The sequence below is a fragment of the Vigna angularis genome, chromosome 7, assembly GCF_016808095.1.
Source record: "Vigna angularis cultivar LongXiaoDou No.4 chromosome 7, ASM1680809v1, whole genome shotgun sequence".
NCBI classification, from domain to species: Eukaryota; Viridiplantae; Streptophyta; class Magnoliopsida; order Fabales; family Fabaceae; genus Vigna; species Vigna angularis.
The window spans coordinates 7,824,482-7,845,213 of record NC_068976.1 but is presented as its reverse complement, the minus strand read 5'-3'; the positions used below and the strand labels follow the sequence as shown (position 1 = coordinate 7,845,213).

Here is a 20,732-nt window from a genome sequence, read left to right as displayed (position 1 = left end):
AGAGCCACATTGCACTAACCATGTTGCATGAGGTACAAATGAATTTGACCAACATGCACCCATAGTGGAAGACAACAGTGCCAACACTCACAAAAGTTTCAACATCAATAGGCACCTGCTGAACCGGCTCATCAACAATTGCTGTTCAGATCCAGCTGTGGAAAACATTTCCCTGCTTGATCAGATCTGGAGGATGAAGCATTTTTTCCTCAAAACTTCTCGGTTGGATCGTGAGGAGGAAAACATCTCGCTGCTTGTCCAAATTTGGCAACTGCCACCCTAACTTAAGGGAGTTTTCTTTTTCTTTCTCCTATTATTCCTACTTTTATTGCACTTGTCCATGATTTGTTCATTGTTCTGATTGCTGATTTTATGCTTAGAACACATTGAGGACACTGTGTAGTTTAAGTGTGGTCTATAGGGGGAGATTCTGATTTTTATTTTTCTTTTGCGTGTTAAATTGGTTGTTTTGTTTTTTTGTGTGATAATTTTTTTTTTCTGTTTTAAGTTGTTTTTAGTGCGTTTTGTGTGAAATAAATTTTACATGTTTCTCCTGATTTTTGGATTTTGTTTAAGTTGTAGATTTTTCTTTCACTTCATTGATACTTAGTTTGAAATTCTTGCTTTTCTCTGCTTGGAAGATGATTATAATGTTTAAGAGGTTGAGTTGATTATGACACAAAAACCCCGTGTGAGATTTGAGCCACTTAATTTTCTTTCTTGTGTGTGATATGTATCTTGATTGCTTGCACATATGCCTTGGCTTGATTCTTTTTGATAATTCTTGATGGATATGCATGTTTGGAAATGATAAAGGCATTTTTTTTGTTCTTGAGCCTCTCTAGCCAAATAAGCCTACCTTGTTCTAATCCATTGATAACCCCTTTTGAGCCTATACTTTCCTCATTTCATTGTTTTGAAGCTCATACACTAGCCCTAAGTGAAAAACCATGATTAACCTTAGGGAATTTTGGAGCTTTAGAAGTGTTTTGGGAACAAGTGTGGTCTCCCTGGAGATTCTTATGAATTGGCTAAATTGGTTCCTCTTCTTGTTTTGTGGTTGTAAATGTGTTGTGTATTTTGTCTCTTACATTTGAGTCCTCAAGAAAGAAAAGAAAAGAGACAAGATGAATTAAAAAAATTGAAAAACAATTTTGTGAATAACGGAGTCAATAAGAGGATTGAATTAGAGGTTTGGGTGTTATTTCACTGTGTTTACACTTGTTCCCCATTGCTCCTCTATTTCTTCGGGGTTGTAGCTACTTTCACTACTACAGAAAAGTGCATAGATAGCGTTTTTTTTTATCATAGATAGCGCTTTTTAAGCGCTATCTATGACAGCGCTATCTATTAATAGATAGCGCTTCTATAAAAAGCGCTATCTATTAGTGTCTGACAATAGATAGAGCTTTTTTAAATAAGCGCTATCTATTGCTGTCAGACAATAGATAGCGCTTGTTTAAACAAGCGCTATCTATTGTCTGACAGCAATAGATAGCGCTTAGTTAAAAAAGCTCTATCTATTGATCTAATTTTTTTTAAAAAAAATAATAAATTTTTAATAAAATATTTAATGTACAAAACATGCTATCTATTGGTTTTATTATATAAAAAATATAAAAATATTAAAAAAAAACATTTTTATTAAATGGTTGAGACAACACCTGTAACACTTTCCTAGTCGAACTTGCTCAGCCCTACCAGCTCTTTATCTAGTAGAGGCCCTAGATATTGGAGTCACAACCAGATTTTCAATATCAGAAATCTATTACAAAGCGTGAAAGAAAATTGCACTTGAAGACATCTAAGAAATCAACGTAAGGTGGAAAAAAAAGTGAAGGAACAATTCTAAAAATAAAATTACTAGGATGGCAGCTAGAATCAACCACAATGACTAGGAAAATTCTAATAAACTAAAATAATAAAGAAAATACATAATTAATGTTAATTTAAAATTCATAGAGTACCATGCCTAGGAAACTATCAACCCAATAAATATTGAAAATTCTAATGTTTTAAATCCTTCATAACAATAAGTGACATAAAAATTGATGAAACTTCTCTAACATTTTGAGAAAATACAAGTGCCCGTGTAGAAAATGAGAATAATGCCTTATGTAATGGAACAATGTTAGCTAAAAACTGGAAAGCAAAAAAGAAACTTGAATAGAAGTAAAGATAGACCAAATGTTACATTTATAAATCAAACAAGAAATAATCATTACAGAGCTCATTCTTGTATCTCTTCAATAGAAATAACAAAATGATTAACTGATTGTAGAACCGCTGTTTACAAAACCCATTGTCAACAACATAGACAATTCCCTGCATGATTAAAAAAATAAGAAATAAGGAGGAGGATTCATCTCTAACCCGGAGAGATAATCAAACTTATTGTGAATGGGATATTACCTCTAATGTGAGTGATGTTTCTGCTATATTAGTAGAAATTTCTACTTTCCTCCTTCCACGAGGAGATGAAGAAAACACTAACTCCTGAGAGAATGTAAAAACAAATATTAACACATTAACATTAAAATAAATATACAATAAAACACACTGATGTATTTCTAACCTGATCAATTATGCACTCTTATTTCACATTATTAAGTATTCAATTTTTTACATAGTATCGTATCTCTACTCCATAAATAAAAGTACCTTGTTGTGTATAGAGATCCCACAATTACCAGCAATATTCTTTATATGGTATCAGATTTTTTGTGCTATTTCCCTTCCTTTTATCTTTACTTTACGTAACTGATAATGCTAAATTTTACCATTATTTAAGCATTATTTTAGTAGCAAAATCAACTCCTTTCTAACTTATAACTTGTTAAATCCTCCTCTTTTGTCTTGTTTTCTAAATAATTGTGTTTTTGGCTACTTTGATGAACTTTCATCAATAATCCCTTATTTTGTAGCTAAAAATGTGCTTGGAAGGGTCTTCAATAATGTCCAAGGCTGAACCAACCACTAGAAGCAAGCAGATCTGCGGAAAAAATGAAAATGATGCAGTGCTGAAAAGTCAGGCCGGGCCCCCCTAGGTTAGGGGGCGCCCAGCGCCACCTGCACAGAAGCCAGTTTCTGCACAGAAGCCAGTTTTTGTGTGCTGGTCGCGCCCGGGCGTGACAGAGGGACGCCGGGTGCGACTTTTTGCGAGAAGCTCGCGCCCGGGCGTGAGAAATGGGGCGCCGGGCGCGACTTTTTCCGAGAGGCTCGCGCCCGGGCGCGACTTTTGCTGATGTGTCAGATCCAGCTTATTTAACCCAGAAACGCGAAGGGGTTTGGCTCTTTGGTTCTTTGGAGGTGCGATTTCACGGCTGGAGCTCATGGAGGGCGTGAGGAGCTTGTGGGAACATCTCCTCCTCTTCCTTTGGGTCTCCTTCTTCTTCCATCTTCCATGTTTGTAAGCTTAAAGGCTCTCCATGGAAATGTAGAGCCAAACCCATCTTGTTGGAATTAGTTGTAGCCATTGAATTCTTGTGTAATTGTTGAATGATTTGAATTTATATATGCCTTTTCTATCAATTGCTAGTATTCTTGTTTCCAATCTTAAAGCTTGCATGTAATGGGGACGTTCATGACTTGATTTTGGGGTTTTATGGATTATGGGGACGTAAGATGAAACCCAGAACTGAAATAGGAGTCCTTGTGGGTCATTGATTCTAGGGATGGAAGATGATTCACATGTTATCTTAGATCCTAGCTCTTTAATGCGGGTTTTGCTTGTTAGATTGCCAAGGGATTGGGGTTTGATAAGGAAAACCTAGGCTCTTTCACCTAAGGGATTAGGGCTAGAGTGTTTTAGTGGATTGACTTTAGTAAATTGATAGAGAGGAGACGAAATTGGTTATACACAAGAGTGCATTGGTGAAAACTAACCTTAGCAATGTCATTTCATACCATTTCTTGTCTTTTCCATTTCCAAGTGCCTTCAATACCAAAGTCCAACCTTGTAATTATGTATGAATTTACATTTCTGCACTTGTTTTGTAAATTGATGTTATGTTCTTGAGTCTATATGAGTTGTTAATCGCACAATTCTCTAGTATTACGAGTCTCTTGGGAAAACGATACTCGGTCTTACCGGTTTATTACTTGAACGATTCGGTACGCTTGCCGAAATCGAGCCCAACAAGTTTTTGGACTAACAAGTTTTTGGCGCCGTTGCCGGGGACTCGTGTCAATACTAGACTTTTGTGAGGTTTCTAACTTATGTAGACTTGATTTTGTATATAGAACTAACTCTTTTGTTGTAAATAGATTTTCTGTTTTGTTTGGGCTAATTTGTGGCTTTAGCCTAGTTGTGTCTAAGTGTATGCAGGGGATGTTCATACAAGGAGGACTGCAGCCTCAAAAGCATCATGAAGACCCTGAGATTGTAGGAATTTTAGGACACAAGGAGACAACTAGCTTGAGCACTACAAGCTGCCCCAAATTCTTCCTCCTTTGAAGATGCTCCAAGTGCTAAGTGAAAGATGAAGAAAGGGAGAAGGAAAAGAGAAAGACTAGTCACCACCACCCTTTGATGAGAGACAAGGAACTCAAGCCTAGCAAGCCAAAGTTGATCAAGAGGATTGAGTATTTAAAGATGTCAAGGTAGTGGAAGGACTAAGATGAAGAGAATTAAGCTTTGAGAGTTGATTTGGTGACTAGAAATTGGTTCAAGAAGAGTTGGTGGAAGGAGCACACCAACATCAAAATCTGCACTTCATTGAGTAATCCGTCAAGCTAATGACGTTAAACAAGCGCTTTTGGGAGGCAACCCAATTTTCTTACCCTTTTTACTAGTGTTTGTGTGATTTTTGTGTTATGTGCTTTAGTAGCTTATGTTTTGCATGTTTGTGTAGTTTTGCATTGTTGTGATTTTTTAGTTTTGTTGTTGTTTTTATGGTTTGTATAAGTGTATTAGGATAGTTTTAGCTTGTTTGGTGTGTGACTCTATTGAATGAAGGTCTGGAACCAAAAATCACATGGTGAGTGGCCAATTTCGCTGAAATCTGCATTATGCAGAAATCTGAAGTTGCGCCCAGCGCCCCCTGGCTGAGGGGCGCCCAGCGCGACCTGCACCAGGGCCATCCTGCACTCAAACTGACTGAGTGGCGCCCAAGCCCCCCCTGCTGAGGGGCGCCCAGCGCGAGCTGCACCAGTGGCGCCCAGCACCAAAAATTCTGGTTCTGCACTTTTTGTTTTTTTTCTTGATTTATGATGAGTTTCCCATTCTTTTGCACTCTTTGACACACTCCTTTTGATGTGTTTTTATACCTTTTTGGGTTGTGGTACCTTTGGGAAGCTTAATTCTAAGACTTCCCTCTTTGTTTATGTACTTTGGTCTTTGTTTGTTTTGGCTTTCATTGGTTTGTTTTTTTTTTGTTTTCCTTTGCAGATTTCTTTTAGTGTGTTTTATGGATCTTTCTATTCAGTTGTTGACTATGGGATACTAATTTTTCTTTAAGCTTTCCTTTTACAGGATAAGATCTTCCTTAGGAATTAAAGAGTTTAAAACCACCAGTGGCCAACCTTTGAGGCATGCGTGAGTTGAGCAACCATATGACTTGAAGATTTTGATGCTCATGTAGCATGGCCTGGGGGCCAGGCCCCTACTGATGGGGGAGGTGGAGTAGTTGCGGAGTATAAGCTACTAGAGGAGGAAGATATTTCAGATGAAAGTGAAGCTAGTGTCCTACACTGCTGGAGATGCAAAGAGTCCATTCTAAATCGGTTTTTCAGTTTTAATTTCAAGTTTTATTTGCTTTCAGCTTTTGAGTTTTTGATTTCTTTTTGACTTGCCTTGTGGATAGTTCTTGGCAATTGGTCTGGTGATTTGAGTGAATCATATATTAAGCTTGAAATGAATGCAAATCTCTTGTGCTTGCTCTTTATCCATGAGAATTGTTTTGAAAATCTGATTGAGATTATGTGGTTGAGCTTGTTGAACAGAAATTATGGTTGCTTGTATCTGTTTAGACTGTGATCAATATTCTTGGCATGATGTTTATCAAAATTTGGAACCCTGAGTAAACCTGTGAGATGTTGTGCCTCAGAGTTTATTGATGAATGCTATTACTTTGGAATCACAGTTGATTTTGCCTAAGTTTCTCTATTTGAACTAGTTACTTGCTTTTTACAAATGATCAAGGCCATCTTGTTCTTCCACCTCTTCTACATTTTGAGCCTAAAAGCCAATGTATAACCTTTGAACCTTAAAAGAAAACTTTCTCATTCCCGAAACCTTAAGCCTACTGAAAAATCCTTAACCTCCTTACCTTGAGTTGAGATGAACATATTTGTTAGAATGAGGAGAATGGTCTAAGTTTGGGGGAGTTCTTGTCAAAAAGGGAGCATTGATAAAACAATAAGTTGAGTTAAAAAGAAAGAAAAAGAAGGAGAAGAAGAAAAATAAAAAATGAATTCAATGAAACGAGTTGGGAAATAAGTTGAGAGTGGTTTATTCAATTTTGGAGTAAAAGAGATACTATGTTATATCATGAATTAAATTGTTTGGTCTCTTATCTCAAGGTACTTTGTTGTCCAGAAAAACCAATTTTTCTTCTTAGCCCAGCCACAATACAAGCTTCAAAAAGTCCTTGTGATGTAACTTGCTTGTTAATGTGTTTGATATTGTTGAAACGAAAGGCAAAGTTGATTTGTGTAACATTGTGATAGTTGAGAGTTAGACACACATCCTTATACACCATTGTGCTTGAGTGAAACACTTTCCTTGGTGAGGATTGGTTCCATGCACTTATTGAAAACAACTTGCCATGTTTGTTGATCTATCAATTGCATCTATCATGTGATTTTGAACTGTTAGCACCATGATTGAAGTTTAGCTTGCTAAGACTATATTATCTCTTGAATGTGATTTATAAGTTGAGCAAGCATGATTGATTTTGTTTATTTGATTGAAAGTGTGCTTAAAGTTGCTAGACCATTGTGATTGAATTGTTTGCTAGGTGAAGTACTTTTGCTTGAGGACAAGCAAAGCTGTAAGTTTGGGGGTATTTGATAATGCTAAATTTTACCATTATTTAAGCATTATTTTAGTAGCAAAATCAACTCCTTCCTAACTTATAACTTGTTAAATCCTCCTCTTTTGTCTTGTTTTCTAAATAATTGTGTTTTTGGCTACTTTGATGAACTTTCATCAATAATCCCTTATTTTGTAGCTAAAAATGTGCTTGGAAGGGTCTCCAATAATGTCCAAGGCTGAACCAACCACTAGAAGCAAGCAGATCTGCGGAAAAAGTGAAAATGATGCAGTGCTGAAAAGTCAGGCCGGGCCCCCCTGGGTCAGGGGGCGCCCAACGCCACCTGCACAGAAGCCAGTTTCTGCACAGAAGCCAGTTTTTGTGTGCTGGTCGCGCCCGGGCGTGACAGAGGGGCGCCGGGTGCGACTTTTTGCGAGAAGCTCGCGCCCGGGCGTGAGAAATGGGGCGCCGGGCGCGACTTTTTCCGAGAGACTCGCGCCCGGGCGCGACATAGAGGGCGCCGGGCGTGACTTTTGCTGATGTGTCAGATCTAGCTTATTTAACCCAGAAACGCGAAGGGGTTTGGGTCTTTGGTTCTTTGGAGGTGCGATTTCACACCTGGAGCTCATGGAGGGCGTGAGGAGCTTGTGGGAACATCTCCTCCTCTTCCTTTGGGTCTCCTTCTTCATCCATCTTCCATGTTTGTAAGCTTTAGGGTTCTCCATGGAAATGGAGAACCAGATTCCTCTTTGGTTTTATGGATTATGGGGACGTAAGATGAAACCCGAAACTGAAATAGGAGTCATTGTGGGTCATTGATTCTAGGAACTGAAGATGATTCACATGTTGTCTTAGATCCTAGCTCTTTAATGCGGGTTTTGCTTGTTAGATTGCCAAGGGATTGGGGTTTGATAAGGAAAACCTAGGCTCTTTCACCTAAGGGATTAGGGCTAGAGTGTTTTAGTGGATTGACTTTAGTAAATTGATAGAGAGGAGACGAAATTGGTCATACACAAGAGTGCATTGGTGAAAACTAACCTTAACAATGTCATTTCATACCATTTCTTGTCTTTTCCATTTCCAAGTGCCTTCAATACCAAAGTCCAACCTTGTAATTATGTATGAATTTACATTTCTGCACTTGTTTTGTAAATTGATGTTATGTTCTTGAGTCTATGAGTTGTTAATCGCACAATTCTCTAGTATTACGAGTCTCTTGGGAAAACGATACCCGGTCTTACCGGTTTATTACTTGAACGATTCGGTGCACTTGCCGAAATCGAGCCCAACAAGTTTTTGGACTAACAAGTTTTTGGCGCCGTTGCCGGGGATTTGGGGATTGAAGAAGGAGAACCCTAAAGCTTACAAACATGGAAGATGGATGAAGAAGGAGACCCAAAGGAAGAGGAGGAGATGTTCCCACAAGCTCCTCACGCCCTCCATGAGCTCCAGCCGTCAAATCGCACCTCCAAAGAACCAAAGACCCAAACCCCTTCGCGTTTCTGGGTTAAATAAGCTGGATCTGACACATCAGAAAAAGTCGCGCCCGGCGCCCTCTTAGTCGCGCCCGGGCGCGAGCCTCTCGGAAAAAGTCGCGCCCGGCGCCCCATTTCTCACGCCCGGGCGCGAGCTTCTCGCAAAAAGTCGCACCCGGCGCTCCTCTGTCACGCCCGGGCGCGACCAGCACACAAAAACTGGCTTTTGTGCAGAAACTGGCTTTTGTGCAGAAACCGGCTTGACTTTTCAGCACTGCATCATTTTCACTTTTTCCGCAGATCTGCTTGCTTCTAGTGGTTGGTTCAGCCTTGGACATTATTGGAGACCCTTCCAAGCACATTTTTAGCTACAAAATAAGAGATTATTGATGAAAGTTCATCAAAGTAGCCAAAAACACAATTATTTAGAAAACAAGACAAAAGAGGAGGATTTAACAAGTTATAAGTTAGAAAGGAGTTGATTTTGCTACTAAAATAATGCTTAAATAATGGTAAAATTTAGCATTATCAGTAACACATATTCAATTCAACAAAGTCACAAGCATAATGTGTTGCACAGTACACGTTCACATAATATTACTCATACACGTGTTCAGAAACGTCAACTATATAAATCAGAGAAAGTGTCTGAAACTCTGTACTGTTACTAATATGAATTAATAATTTAGTATTAATTTAGTTAGTTTAAATAAAATATCTAATAATCCTAATGTTACTAACATACTATATATTATTATCTTATAACTTACTTGAATGCTACGACCTCCACAAACTCTGTAATTATCTCAGAGAATGATAAACATGTAACATTAGAGAAATTATAGGTAGGTGGAACCAACTAAGAAGGTCCAGACACGAGAAAAAGAAAAGTACCTGGCCAACTGCAGAGAGTATCCTTCTCAACTTATGCTCCTAAAAAATATAGCAAGATTCCACATGAATACTCATACCACAATACCATGCCATATATAAACAAAAGCTAGATAACTAACCAGTTGCTATGTGAACTAAAAACTGCTTTGTGGGATCCAACCCTATCCATAGCGGCCAGGTTTCTTGGTTTTGTCTTTCCCACTAGAAGCTACTGACTCTGAAAGTCCACTCACAGGAGCAAAGCAGAGCATAGCAGTAACATCCGTAACAAGATAACCACTGACAACCTGCAGAAAATCAACACATCCATGAAGAACAATATTATTTAGATCACAGAGTTCACAGGCCAGGGAGGGAGGGATATTCCACCAAAATGTCTTTAGCAGTTAGGTGATGAGAAATAGCCCGAATTGCACCTGTTGTACCAACATCCTCAGGAGTGTATACACTGTTTATTTTTCTCGACTCATGATTCATATCATAATTACACATAACAAAATGACCAAGTAAACTAATTAAGCCAGAAAAAGACACCAAAGGAAAGAGAGTTATAGGGAATCCTTACCACCATTGACCCTATAGAAATCATCTTCACAGTCTGAGTCTAACTAGAGCTTGGAATCAAAAAAACTCTACCTGTTCAGGAAAATAATGGTTTGTGAATGGAAAACATTGATATGATACACTCATCATTTAGGCATCATAGAATTGCACCAGATTCTTGTAATAAAATTCAAAGGTTTGTATCCTCCTTGAATGATACGCTCAAAAGCTTTGTCTTTTGCGACCTCTACCTAGGTAATTACAAAAATCATTATTCCTCAAAGGTGAAGCATAGCTCGGAGTGAAGGCATTCAAAAGCACTGGTTAAGACTATAAATAACTAATAACAGTAAAGGTCATAGCTTAAGCTCATGAGAACCCAGCGATCATACAATGTTAATAATTCATATTCGATATCCAGTGGAATAAAACATAGTCATATACCATACATACCACGACCAGCCCCAATACTAATATCTAAAACTTCAAACAAATATTTTCTTAATAGAAAATTTATATTACATTCACATGTATTACACAACACTGATCTTCCTTCTCTTGATTGGCAGTAAGTGAGAAAATTATATAGGAATTACATAGCACATCATTTAAAATCCAAAACATCATGCATACCAGTGGTGTTTGTCTATATTATAAATATGTAGACCATTAATTCATCGTTAAAACATACAATAGAGCATTTGATTATAGATTACTATGAAGCCAACACTCCTACAAAAGGAAAGAATTAACATCAATCAGCAATGCTAGTACCAATATTTTCCTTTCTCCTTTCCTATCAAAATTAATGGTTATGAATTCCTTATCCAAGGGAACATTTCTTCTTCTTCTTACAAGATAAAGAAAATGCATCACTAACATACAAGACAAATTAGCAACACCAAAAGAAGAAACAAAGAAAATAAAAATAACCAACTTGATATTCGATGATAATTCGAGCAAACAGAGAAAGAATTTGAATAAGCGCATACACTAGCAGGAGCAGCGCAGAGAACGGGCTTGGAGCATTCCAATTCGAAAAATATGTGTGCATCCTCAGTCTGTTGGACAAAACCCTTCTCCTTTGCGGCCACAAAAAAGTGGTCGCCGGTCACATTGAACTTGACCAGAGTAGCTTCCTTGTCGAGGTTGACGACGGCCGCTGACAAGGTTGACGACGGTGAGGTAGTTGTCAGGGCAACAGTAAGGGCGCGCTCACCGGACGGGTGCAAGGCAAGGTCGTTGATAGCGGCATTGCAGTGGACGGAGAGCGTGGTAAGATGGACAAAGTCGTCTACGTCAAAAATGGTGAGGGAGAGGCGTCGGCGGAGATGCGGTTGCGGGGAAGGGGAGATTGGGAGGGGCGTAGAAGGAGAGGGCGGTGACAGAGGCAATGGAGCCTGAGACGGTGACAGTTTTGATAGAGGAGAGATGGGAAAAGTAGGAGAAAAGAGCGGTTAGGGATTGAGATTGGGGCTTTAGGGTGAGACCCAGATGAATTTCTCGTACGAACCTGCAACCAAACTCATTCTTTTCCTCCACACACTCGTCGTTCTTCTTCCTAAAACCCTAGGGTTTTCTAACCATTAATGGTGGCAGGGAGTGAGGGAGTAAAAACTAATGGGAGTGATACGCAAAATGGAATCACGAGAAGAAGAAGGGAAAATGAGAACAAAAGAGAAATGAGAAACTTTGAGGACAAATGAAAACGAAGGTGATTGCTTCGTGCAGGGAAAATAAAAACGAAAATCAGAAAAAACGAAGAGGAAATGAGCACTAGCCTTTGAGCCACAAGAAGCCTATCTATTGTGTGCAAATAAACACCACTTGATTAAAAAAAACGCATAATAGATAGCGTTGTTTTAAAAAACCGTTATCTTTTTTATTTATTTCAAATTATACAGTAAAAAAGTAATATAAATTATTTATAGATAGCGCTGTTATAAGAAGACGATATCTATTGTCATGTATATAGATAGCGCTTTTTCAAATAAGCGCTATCTATTGTTCCGCACACTTATAGATAGCGCTTATTTAAAAAAGCGCTATCTATGTCCAATTCTGTAGTAGTGTTTCCCATATTTTATCTTCCTCTGTCCTTGGCCCCATTACAACCCAGAAAAGACCTTTTGATTCGAACATGCATATATTTTTGACTGTTCATTTTAGAGACTTGCCAAGTCTGTTTGTTGCTTGTTTTCTTGAGTACATTGAGTGGACAATGTTTACCCTAGACACTCGAGAGAAACACTGTTAGTGCATCTGTGAGGTTTTGTTATTTTTAATTCACCTCTTGAGCTGATTGATTATTTTACCATGTTTTGAATTGCTTGGATGATTTCTGTGAGTATCTGCTTTCTGTGATTCTGTGTTGGATATTGTCTACACCTTTTCGTTGTCCAGATTTCTTGAGAACTGTGTAAATTTTGTTTATTTTCTTACGAGTCTTTGATTTCTGTATGTTGTGTCTGTGTCCCCTTGAATGTCCTTTGATTTGTTCCCTGATTTGCGTCATGATTTTGCCCAAGAGTGCAAAAGACTAAGTGTGGTCTATTTTGATGAGTCAATATTTTGTCAACTTCACTTAGCTTATTGTACCGAATTTAATCAGGAAATTGTGTTAAAATGTCCGGTATTATTCCATTTTTGCTAATTGTGCGTAATTTGATCGGAAATTCTTATTTTAATTAATTTGAATTATCTGAGCTTATTATTTTGCATTATTAATTACGGGAAAATTTTGGATAACTTTTTGGGACATTTGAAGGCTAAATGAAAAATAACAATTGAGCCTATTTCATCTCAACCATTTCAATTTTCGCTGGTTGCTGCGTGAATTTTGTGCCAACTTGTGTGTCTTCGTTCGAGTTCAATTCTTATCGGTTTTCCATGCAATTTTTTTTCATAGTTTCATCTGGATATCTATTTTCAAGTATAGTTTTTACTTTGTTCAAATTCGTTCTGTAATGTTCCCAGTAATTGTTTTACTCTCCTATGTCAGCCTAGTACTACGTGAATATTATGTCAACTTGTGTGTCTTCGTTTCAGTTCAATTCTTATCCGTTTTCTATGCAATTTTTTTTCATAGTTTCGTCTGGATGTCTATTTTCATTTATAGTTTTTAATTTGTTCAAATTCATTATGTGTTGTTCCCAGTAAATGTTTTACTCCTCTGTGTCAGTCCAACAAAGGGAAGAGGTAAGGTCTTGAGTGCTCCATTACCTTGAGTGCTCCATTACCTTAAGTGCTCCATTGTCTTGAGTGCTCCATTACCTTAAGTGCTCCATTACCTTGAGTGCTCATTTACCTTAAGTGCTCCATGCATTACCTTAAGGGCTCCATCCACTAAGGAATTCATCATCATTTTGCAACTAGGTGGAGAGTTCAATGGGAGGAAATCAAGGCTATAATAAGGGAGATGGTATGTGAAGAGAAAAGAGAGTTGGAGGTGTGGAGAGGAGGAGTTCCAGCAGCTGTGTAGAGTAAATAGAGGTCTTGAGAAGAAGCTGGACATTTTCCAGCAGAGGGCTGGACAGCAGCTGGACGCTACAGGAGAGGAGAACGCACAGTACAGTGATGGAAGGCTATGGTTGAGCAGTGTGCAAATTAGGTTCCAATTTTAATTTCTTTGTTGTAATAATTTCATGCACAATTTAAATTCAATGCAAAGTTTGGTTTCAATTTCTGTTTTTAAATTTCCAGATTTATTTTACTATTTTTATTTTACTGCTGTAATTTAATTTCTGCTCTATTTTAATTTTTGTGTTATGTTTTTATGCAATTTAATTTCTATTGCTATATAATTACTTCATGTTGATTATATCATTTACAATTATTCACTGTAATTTCGTTTTACTGTTTTTACGGTTTTTGGAAATTTACTGTTTTCTGTTTTTACTGTTTTTTATATTTATTGTTTACTGTATTTTCGTTTTCTGTATTTTGGTTTTTTTGAATTTTCGTTTTTACTGTTCTAGATTTATTTTTACTGTTTTATGCTGCTGTAATTTCGTTTTTAATGTATCAATTTCGTTTTTACTGTTTTAAATTCGTTTTTACTATTTTACGGTTTATTTTTACTGATGTTTTTACTTTCGCGCTCAATGTTTTACGTTTTCTGCACGTTTACTGTTCCAGCGTTTTATTTTTCAATGTCCTGATGAATTTTGCATTCTTTTAGTTTAGTTTGATGTCTTTTACCATTTGTTTTTACTGCTTTTAATTTTACTTCAATGTTTTAAATTCTGTTTTATTTAATTTTTAATTTAATTTTCATTGCAACCAAAAACTTTCAAAACACCCCCCCCCCCCCCCCACACTTCGTGCTAGGAGTCACTTCCTTGTTATACTGCATTCTTAATTGCAATATTTTTGTGTGCGGTGCGACCCGCGCATCAACGGTTGAAGGATAACTTAAAGGGATTGATTTGGCTACTCATAAGAACTCCATGGTTAAGCGTGCTTAGCCTGGAGTAATTCTGGGATGGGTGACCTTCTGGGAAGTTTTCCCAGAAAGTGTGCAAGTGAGGACAAAGCACACTGAAAAGCCTTGTGGTGATCTGTGGGGGCAGTCGATGGTCCCTGTAAGTTGCCGGGACGTTACAGATGGTATTAGAGCCTAGCCTCTCCCAGTACGGTGTGGTTCGAGGACGAACCAGACGGAAGCTGGTAGGCATGTGACACCCGGGCACTGAGATGAGGGCGGGGAGTGACGCCGGTGCAAGAGGCATGGTGCAAGGGGCACAGACAATGAGCGGCTCCTGGCAAGCTTCAAGTGGAAGGGACACATGGACGAATCGAGCATACACCGGAATGAGAGGGATCTGGAGACTGTATAGGAATGGGACTATACGGTTGAAGGATAGCTTAAAGGGATTGATTTGGCTACTCATATCACCAAATGCATTTGCTTTTCGGTAGCCTGACTCATAAGAACTCCATGGTTAAGCGTGCGACGACGTTACACTTTTCCTTTGTAGATTGAGTCTTTCTTTTCCTTTATCTTTTTAGTTTGTCATATTGGAAATACAATTTGGGACATTTGGAAGGATATTCATTTGCACAGTGTGTTATTATACTTCTTAGAATTCTTAAGAAGTAATATTCGTCTAGAAACCATACACACCACACATCGATTTGTTTGATTCGGAGAAGCACATTTAATTGTTTCATGGCCTATTTGATGACCCATTCCACGTGAAAGAGAGAACAATCGATTCTCTGTATTGCACCCCACACATCACACGGCAATTGGATACACAAAGAGCATTTATCTTGTCAAAAATATTTGAATGAATGTGTCCAAAATCCAAATTGAAAAGCATAGATAAAAGTGGGGGCTCCATGGGAATATTGTTTTTGAAATCAAGCATGGCACGTGAAGAAGCATTCAAGGCAAAACAAATGAAGAGTATTGTTTATCTTTAAGTGGGAGACAACATGTAGGGGCCACCATTAGAGGAGAAACCAAAATATGTAGAGACATCACACGGCCCACATAGAAAGACATGGTATTCACTTTGGCTTCATGCAGAATATTGATTACTCTCGGTGCTTTTCCATTCAAAGAAGCTCACGGCTTCATGAAGTGCTGGAGCACTTCAAACATGGAAGAAAATACACGGCCATGACAGTTTGGGCAGTGGCAGCATAAACACTTCAAGCTCCCAGCAATCTCACGGCAAAAGAGATGGTGTCACGGCTGGAGCACCAGTCCGCGCCTCCATCTATCCACACGTAGCAGCCACAACAATTGAAAGCTCATGGTTTTTCTTGCAGGGAATTAATTTTCTTTAAGGTGCAGCAGCGTCCGGTCTGGGAAGAGCTGGGACGTGCTATCTTCATGCATCCACCAACCTTCACACGGTCCAGCAGCAGCCACATGCAAAGAAGCAACCTGCACAGTCCGGCAAAGGGAAGCTTGGTCCAGCATTTATGGAGTTTTTACTGCCTGGTTTGGCAGCGTTCCAGCAACAACGTATCCAGCTTTGAGCAGCGAGTGTGCATGAGAACTACAAAGAGACCAGCAGCAAAGAAAGAGGTCTTCACGTCCAACACTTTGAAGAAGCCAGCTGCACCGTCCAGCACCAACAACTAATGCAAGTTCAGCAGAGTGAAGAGCTGGTTCACGGCCATGATAGCTTGAGCAGCTGCAACATGAAGAAGGGAGGCAACGTCCAGCATGATGCAGCCAACCTCAGAGATGAAACTGGTCCAGCACATCCAGCAGCTCACCGTCCAGCCTTTGAGAAGCACCACTAGCAGCAACAAAGCCTTCACGCACTTGAAGAAGAAGACACCCAACAATGAGGTAGCTCACGGTTTTTTCTATGAAGGGAAGCAGCATGTGATGGCAAAAGAAGTTGCACGTCCAACAAGGGATTTCTCAGACAGCAGCTTTGAAGAAAGCACAAGGGAGAGGAGCCCACGTCAGCAAACCATTTCCGAGAAGAGATGAAGAAGTGTGTGGCAACAAATTGAAGCATAAGACAAGTGAAGGGCCCACCTTTTTGCTCATTTTGGAAAAGTCAGGAAGCTAGACAAAAACAAAACTGGAAGATCACGGGCTGACAAAACCCAAATTGCTGAATTGAAGAAGGATTTCCATAGAGTGGCTATAAATGGCAGCAGCATCAGAGAAGCAAAGGAGTAGATTTTAGGAGTAGAGTTAGGAGTTTACGTTCTTGCTTCCTCCTCCCCTATGGGGAGGTTTTGTGCTTGTTTTAGTTTCTAGTTTCAAAATTGAATTTTAATTGAATTTTCAATTCTGCAATTCTCAATTGATGTTAGTTGAAATTTATTTTCATTTATCATTTTCTGAAATTATCGTTTTATGAATTTACCATTTTCTAAACTCTCTTTATTTTACCGTCTACTGTTACGTTTTATGCATGTTTACAGTTCCAGTATTTTAATTTCAAACACTGTGTAATTTTCCCTTTTCCGTTTTTACCGTCTTTTACCGCTTGTTTTTACCGTCATTAAAATTTATTTCAGTGTTTTTAAATTCAGTTGTGTTTAATTTAATTTCCAGTCCACTTTAATTTTATTTTACTTCTGTCTTATTTAAATTCCAGTTTTAATTTATTTTTCAGTGTCAAACCAAAAATCACAAACCCCCCCCCCCCCCCTCGTGTGAAAATTTGAGACTGAACCGACAAAAAAATTTGGTCCTTGAGAGACGACCTAGGAGTCACTTCCTAGTTATACTGCATATTTTCGTGCAAACAAATTTGACGGGTCGCGACACTCGCATCACTCTCCAAATTTACATATTTTTTTGTGTTTAGGAGTCCTTCTTAGCTTCTCTTTGCTCTTAATTGTCTAGAATTAGGATAGTTTTAGGTTTTTCTTTAAATTCTTTAGTTTTGCATGTTAAGGAAATTTCGGCAAGTGTACCGAATCATTCAAGTAATAAAACCAGTAAGACCGGATATCGCTTCCCAAGAGACTCGTGTCACCAAACAATCGTGTGATTTCTAACTACTTTAGACTAAAGAATGGTTCCATAATTTGGGTTTTTATTGAATTAAAGTAACGATGAAACGTAAATAGTAAAAGCGATCTTTAATGACTCAAACACTTGGAAACAGATAAGATTAGAAGTGATATGAATTGATATTGTTGGGGTATGATTTCACCTACTTCACTTTGATGCATGCAAATTTACACCTTCTTCATTTACTTACTAATGTCAATCTTCTAATTTACTCAAACCCAATCCCTTGGTAGAGAGAGCCTAGACTTCCTTATTAAGCTCCAATTCCTTAGAAAACCTAACAAGTTAATCCGCTTTAAGACTTGAGACCTAAGACAACCAAAAGTTCAAGTTGTATCCCTAGATACAATTCCCTTTGGGTAATTTCTTCCAGTTCTAGGTTCACACAATATTTCCCAACATCAAGAAAACCCTAAAATCATGTCATGGATAGCAATGTCACAACAAGCTTTAAGAGAAGGAACAAAATACTAGTAATCATGATAGAAGCATCAAATACATTCAAATCAGAAGTAATACATAAGAGTTTGGTGGTTGCATCAATACCCCAAAACAATGCAACTAGGTCTCCATGAATGGAGAGCTTGAGCTTACAACAAGGATGGAAATGGAAGAACAAAAAAGACCTAAAGAAGAAGATGGACGGTTCCCACAGCTCCTAGCTCACCTCCAAGTGCTCCAAATGAAAGAATCTGGGTCAAAAAAGATGCAAAGCCATCCGAGTTTCAGCCCTAAATAGACCAAATTTGCCACATCAGCATCGCCACCGCTCAGCTACACCCCAGCTGCACCATTCCAGTAACAGACCGCTCAGCTACACCCCATTCTAAAACTATACTACTTAGAACTTTTGGCATTTTGAGAATTCAAGGTTTAGCAAGCCTTTTTTGTAGTCACATCTGATAATACAAAATTAACTGTAAAATTATCTCATCAACTCATTGAATAAATTAAGAGAGGATTTAATAATGTTTGTTTAGGCAAGGCACACATTATAGAGTTGTTCTAAAGTGAGGTTATGGTTAAGAAACTTTAATATTGAGAAATTGAATGAAAAGGAAGTTCATGTGTCACCACATTTATGGCCGTAATCTGGTTTTAATGTGTCCAAAAACTTTTATGTTGTGACCCCAATGAGTTATAGATTACAATTTTTTTTAGAGACTTATAGATTACCATTAAAACCACGATTTATATGTGATAACCATTGTATTACCATATAGGGAGTTTACTTAAATAGAAAAAATAAACTAATACATTCTGCTTCTGTTGTTATTTTGTCCAATATCCCCACCTCAAAAACAGTATATATATATATAAGTGAATAAAAGAAGATAAAACCTTTAATGTGGTTTTCTTCAATGTCATGTATTAGATTCGACTAGTGTTCTATTATAGCCTTACAAAAGGACTGTCTAAATATTGATCAAAATCTATGGAAACAGTTGTACAAAATAAAAAGATAACTTTTATTTTGAAAAATATCATAACTAATAAAACTATATATCATATCAAAGCAGTGAAAATTTTGCTCATGCATGGAAAACTTCAAGATTACCAAAAGTATTAGTACAAGAATTACCTTCCCAAGAGTAAAACACAATGTAAAGACATAAATCTTAAATTCCATGAAACCAAATTATCATTTTGAAAATTTTGAATAAGATAGGAGGCACACTTAATTGACAAACTTTATCATTCCTTAATATTAACAGCAATTAGATTAAAAACTTTATTGCATAAAAAATGGAATACATAATTATTCACCACATAGTGGATGCCTACTTGTATATGTAATATTTCTTCAAATGGGTCAATGGAAAATAAATTGTTTAAAGATTATGACTTACCGATCTTGAAGCGTAATACGATAGTTCTAAAGGTAGAACTTCATTTGTAAACTCGTGTAGTTTATTTGCTACTCCATTAACTAAATTTTATTACCCAATTTAAACGTTACCAATATTAAATTTTAGATAATATTTATATAACCATGGTCTAATATATTAGGTTTATAATCCGTGCTCTATCTCTCCAGCAATTTTTAAATGTTTCCATATAGAAATACACAAGCAGCATTTGCATATTGCAATTTTTGACATGGTATTTTTTTTTCTTCATTTAGTAAAACTGTTGTCAACTTCATGTTTAAGGAATAGTTTCATAATCGTGGAAATTGAAAATATTAAAAGAGTGTTTTGTTGTCATTTTGAACATAAAAACCATATATCAATCCTTTTAATAATTTTTAATATTTTGAAAATTATTCTTTTAATTATAAATTTATATAAAAGATCAAGACACCATTTGTAACCTAAAATATTAAGACAACAAATCTATGTAGTAAAACTTGGTCCATCTTACTTCTCTTGAATTCTTAACAATAACTTTAAATATCCTGCATAATATACGTAAATGAAGTAAAATAAATAGGAAAAAGAATCACCCATTCATGGCATATTTTTATTGCATAACAGTCCAATTTATGTTTTGTTTTTCTCTTATGAAAAAGGTTAAAATTTGTGCATGGCCATTTAATTGATGGTGTATTGTGTTATTTGAACAGCAACAACGTTTGGCAGTGGAAGGAGCAAGAGAAGTGGAGAACGGGTTTGATCAGAGTGTGAGGGATTACAATTCCCATATGCCATTTGCCTTTCGTGTGCAGCCAATGCAGCCAAATCTTCAAGAAAGGATCTGATATAATACTCTGTCAAATCAAAACTCCATCTTGCTGTTTTCATCACAATCTTATGTGCATGTCACAACTTTTTAAGTATGTTTTGCTATCTGTTTGTTGCTAATAAACAACTCAATTTCACTTCGTCATTCAACTCACTCTTATGCGTCTCCGACTTTGTCTCCTGTTTTGTGTGTTTGTCTCACTATTATATATACTTTCGCCTCCTCATTTTTCTCTTCTCGTGCTTTTATTTCTATGTGTATATATATGAAACAAGTTTAAAACATTTTATGTTTTTTATCTCCTCAATTATGTTAAAAATCAAGAATCCAAGTAAACTTCAAAATGGTCTTTCTTAGAGTGACGTCTTTTATAAAGAAAAATAATTTTTTTTATTGTATTTAAATATAATATTGTATATTTAAAATTAATTAGTGATTGAAAAAAAAAATTTGTGTATATGTCTCTATTGAAAGTGTTTCGAGGTTTGTATTTTTGTAAAGAAAGTGTATTGGGTCGACTTTTTAAAATAATCGGAATCCATGTAATTAGACGGATAATATAACCAAATAAAGAATTATTTAAGAGAAAAGTCAAAGTTGATTAATTTATTTAAACATGAATTTTCTGCCCTACAAAGGAGATAAATGACTAGTAAATGAAAT

At 37.2% G+C, this 20,732-nt stretch overlaps 1 long non-coding RNA gene and 1 pseudogene across 1 annotated transcript; one reads left to right on the top strand and one right to left on the bottom strand.

The window, feature by feature from the left end:
- Positions 1-10,601: 10,601 nt before the first annotated feature.
- Positions 10,602-11,469, bottom strand: LOC128197808 (uncharacterized; annotated as a pseudogene).
- Positions 11,470-13,274: 1,805 nt separating this feature from the next.
- On the top strand, positions 13,275-20,295 carry LOC128197973 (uncharacterized). Its single transcript, XR_008250738.1, has 2 exons — positions 13,275-13,496; positions 19,951-20,295. It is a non-coding gene; the product is annotated as an uncharacterized LOC128197973 (long non-coding RNA).
- Positions 20,296-20,732: the final 437 nt, after the last annotated feature.